Source organism: Solanum dulcamara, chromosome 9 (genome assembly GCF_947179165.1).
Source record: "Solanum dulcamara chromosome 9, daSolDulc1.2, whole genome shotgun sequence".
Lineage (NCBI taxonomy): Eukaryota > Viridiplantae > Streptophyta > Magnoliopsida > Solanales > Solanaceae > Solanum > Solanum dulcamara.
The window spans coordinates 15,429,745-15,434,496 of NC_077245.1; the positions used below are offsets into that span (position 1 = coordinate 15,429,745).

Genomic DNA, 4,752 nt, shown 5'->3' on the forward strand with positions numbered 1-4,752 from the left:
TCGTAGTAAACTTGAACTGCAGGCTAAGAAGTGTGTTTTTGTAGGATATGCCCCAAGTCAAAAGGGATATAAGTGTTATGATCCACATGCTAGGAAGATAATTGTTACAATGGATCTAACTTTATTTGAGTCCCAGCTCTATTTTACTACTCATCTTCAGGGGGAGTATCATGTAGGTGATGATTCCTTTTTTTGTGATATTGAGGAAACTAGACATCTGAAAAAGGAGAAGCCTGATATTACAATAAATACTGTTGTGAGGGATCTAGGAGAAGATATAAATAAGTGTGATCTAAGAGATGATAGGGACCTAACTGACTTAAATGATAAAAACTCAGAAATTGAACCTGTAGAGCCTTAAAATGACAAAAATAAAAATGGGAATAGAGAACAAAAAAAAAAGAAATTCAGGTGTATTCGAGAAGGAACCGAACTCAAGGAGAAAAGACCGAAGATTCTCAACACTGTCAGTTCCGCAAGATTTTACTGGAATTCAAGGTAATCTTCCAACTGATTCTATTTCTAACTCCTCAGATCTGGACCTACCTATTGCGAAACGCAAAGGTGTTAGAAATGCTCTTAAATATCCTCCTTCTATGTTTGTGTCCTATAAAAAGTTATCTCCTAGTTATTCAGCCTTTACTTCACAACTTTCTAGTATGGAGATTCCAAAAAATTTGCAGGATGCTCTACGAGTTCCCAAGTGGAAGGAGGCTATTTTGGAGGAATTGTGAGCTCACGAAAAAAATGAGATATGGGAGTTAGTAGATTTACCAGAGGGAAAGAAACCAGTGGGCTGTAAATGGGTGTTCACCACCAAATTCCAATCAGACGGACCCTTGGAAAGGTATAAGGCCCGCCTAGTAGCTAAGGGATTCACGCAAACATATGGCATTGACTATATCGAGATGTTTGTCCAAGTAGCTAAGCTAAACTCAATTAGAGTCTTGTTAACACTCGCAATAAGTCTCGATCGGTCTCTACAACAGTTGGATGTGAAGAATTATTTCTTGAATGGGCACCTAGAGGAAGAAGTCTATATGGATCCCCCACCAGGTTTTGAAGGGAAGTACAAGTCAAAGATATGCAGACTTAGAAGATCGCTTTATGGTCTAAAATAATCTCCAAGGTTATTTGTGAAGAAGCAAGGATATGTGCAAGGACAAGCAGATCACACAATGTTAACTCGACATTCACTAGAAGGAAAACCACAGTTCTTATAGTGTATGTCGATGATATCATCCTTACAGGAGATGATGTAGTTGAAATAAAAAATCTAAAGGAACGTCTTGCCTCAGAATTTGAGATAAAAGACTTAGGCCCGCTGAAATATTTTCTCGGCATGGAGGTTGCACAATCGAAGAAAGGAATTATAGTGTCACAAAGGAAATATGTTCTTGATTTGTTAAAAGAAACATGAATGAGTGGTTGTAGACCAACTAAAACTCCAATTGATCCAAATCTAAAGTTTGTAAAGGAAGGAAAATTGATTGATAAGGGCCAATATCAGAGATTGGTAGGCAAGTTTATTTACTTATCACATACTAGACCTGATATTTCCTTTCCTGTGAGCCTATCTAGTCAGTTCATGCATTCTCCATGAGAAGAACACCAAGAAGTTGTGTATCGAATCCTAAGGTATCTAAAGAGTTCTCCTGGGAAAGGGTTGTTCTTCAAAAAGAATGAGCAAAGATGTGTTGAGGCTTATACGGATGCGGAGTGGGCTGGTTCATCTATTGATAGAAGGTCTACATCTGGATATTTTACATTTGTTTGGGGAAATTTAGTGACATGGAGAAGTAAGAAGCAAAATGTGGTGGCTCGAAGTAGTGCTGAGGCTGAGGATCGATCCATGGCACACATAATTTGTGAAATGTTGTGGCTCAAGAGATTTTTGGAAGAACGTAAGAAGACCACTGAGTTTTCCAATGAAGTCGTATTGTGACAGTAAGGCTTCCATAAGCATTGCTCATAATCCAGTTCAACGTGATAGAACAAACCATGTTGAAGTGGACAGACACTTTATTAAAGAGAAGATTGAATATGGAAGTGTGTGCATTCCTTTTGTTCCAACAACTGAACAATTAGCAGATATTTTCACAAAAGGTCTTTTCAGAATTACTTTTGAGTCCTTTGAGAGCAAGTTAGGCATGTGCGATATTACATGCCTACTTGAGGGGGAGTGTCGAATGAGTTGGCAGATTTAGTCATAATCTGCTCCATCAATGAGCTGGCAGATTTGATTGTAATTTGCTCCACAAAATAAACTGGCAGATTTGATTCTGTAAATACAACAACAACAACAACCCAGTGAAATCCCACAACGTGGGGTCTGGAGAGGGTAAAGTGTACGCAGACCTTACTCCTACCAAGGTTGATAGCTGTTTTCGAAAGACTCTTGGCTCAATAAAAGCATAAAAAGAGGTCAGATAAGGCTAATAAATTCAAAGTGATATGGGAAAGAAAATAACGAAAGCGACACAGATAAAATAGAATAATCAAAGTACAAACAGTAATAGATAATAACAAAAATAAGAGTACAAGGAATTGTAATGTGCTTACTAATAAGAAAGAATAACGAGATTATGTACTAACCTTCTACCCTAATGTGGTCCTCCACACCCTCCTATTTAAGGTGATGTCCTTGGTAAGCTGTAACTGCGTCATGTCTTGTCTAATCACCTCTCCCCAATATTTCTTCGGCCTACCCCTACCTCTTCTGAAACCATCCATGGCTAACCTCTCCTCTTCACATGCCCAAACTATCTTAATCGCATTTCCTGCATCTTGTCTTCCACCGAGGCCACTCCCACCTTGTCCCGAATAGCCTCATTTCTAATTATGTCGCTCCTGGTGTGCCCACACATCCATCTCAACATTCTCATCTCGACAACTTTCATCTTTTGGACGTGAGAGATCTTAACTGGCCAACACTCCGCCTCATACAATATAGTCGGTCTAACCACCACTTTGATTCTGTAAATATCGGATAGAATATATTATTCTACGAAAATAGTTTAGAGAAAATTCCTTGATTCAAGGATTCCCAAGAATTAGGGATTGATTAGTTTAGCTGATCCAACTTGTTCTCTTATAAATATTGTACAAACGCTATGAATAAAAATATACTTTTGCAGTATCTAAACTTTCAACTAGTATTATTCATATTTTTAGGGAGACAAAAGATACTACTAACTAAGTCTCCAACAAAAATATCTTCTCAATCAAACAGTCTACCACCATCACTGTCACCGTCATCTCCGCCATCTCCGCCACCACTATCTGGGATGTTCTTTATAAATTATTGAATGTTATTTCGGTAACTACCAACAGGCTCAGGTGTTCTTGTAAGACATTGAAGAAGTGGTCTATTTGTCGGATTACATTATCGTTGCCCTGACTGTCATTTCCACTTTTTATTGGAACTAGGATCTCCTTGTAATTGAAAACCCAAGCGTAACCCAAAAGAACGTCCAGCTGAAATCCAAGATCTGTAACTTGTCTTGTTGCAGGGTTATGCAGCACAAGCTGTGAAGTTTCTGTGATTTCAAAAATCATCTTATCATCCAACCAGATGTCGTAAGGCCAATGAGCAGGCATTAGAGGTTGAACAGTAACAACTCTGGTCCAACTACCCTTTTGGTTCATTACCCACACATCATATATGGATGTCATTGGTTTGCCAGGGTCATCACCAACTAAGATATCAAACGATTCACCACGCAACATGAGCTTTCCCCACTTAGCCTTATGAATATCTGGTCCTTGCATCTCTCCAAATTGTTTGCTTCCCATGTCAAATGAGCATATGCAGAAGATATCATCTAGGCGTCCAGCAAACCAATAATATAACCCGTTGAGATATGTGGCACCAATGGACTCGTGTAAGCTACAACAGTGAGGGATTTTAGGTCTTGGGTTCTTCCATGAGTTGTTGCGCATGGAATAGATACTGATAACGCAACGAGGGGAAACGCCCAGCATCCATTCATCCTAATTTTTTTGAGTCAATGGATCAAACCCCAATGCCAATTGATCCTCATGACCTTTGAATATTGGCCGACACTCAAAAGACACTGGGGGCAGAGGCCAAAACCCTCTGGTGGCAGAATTCCATAAAGTCAAGTGAACAACGTCTTCATCAAAACACACGGATTATTCCACCAAGAATAGACCATCAACTGGGGTGCCAACAATGAACTTGATGGAAAAATTCCATTGTGGACTTGATGGCCTATTCTTGGTGGAAAAAGCAACAATTTTTTTATGATGATGATGTTCGCTTGGCTTTGTGGAATCCTGCCACCACCAGAAAATTCTGGCCTCTGCCTTCTTTGAGCCTCAACCATTCAAAGATCTGATAATCAATTTGTGTTGGGGTTTGACCCATTGACTCGAGATTATAAGGTTCTAGGGATTCAAAATATTTGGGATGATTGGATACCGGGTGTTTCCCGTCGTTGCTTTGTCAGTGTCTATTCCTTGCACAAAAACTCGTGGAACAACCTAAGACCTAAAATCCCTCACTGTTGTAGCTTACACGTGTCCATTGGTGCCACATATCTCAACTGGTTATATTATTGTCTCGCTGGACACCTAGATGATATATTTTGCATATGCTCATTTTACATGGGCAGCAAACAATTTGGGGAGATGCAAGGACCAGATATTCCAAAGGCAAAGTGGGGAAAGCTCTTGTTGTGTGCTGACTCGCTTGCTATGTTAGTTGGTGATGATAACACAATGACACCC

General features: G+C 39.5%; 1 pseudogene; it reads right to left on the reverse strand.

Moving 5' to 3' along the window:
- Positions 1 to 2,490: 2,490 nt before the first annotated feature.
- LOC129903560 (uncharacterized) lies at positions 2,491 to 4,550 on the reverse strand (annotated as a pseudogene).
- Between the last annotated feature and the right edge of the window lie 202 nt (positions 4,551 to 4,752).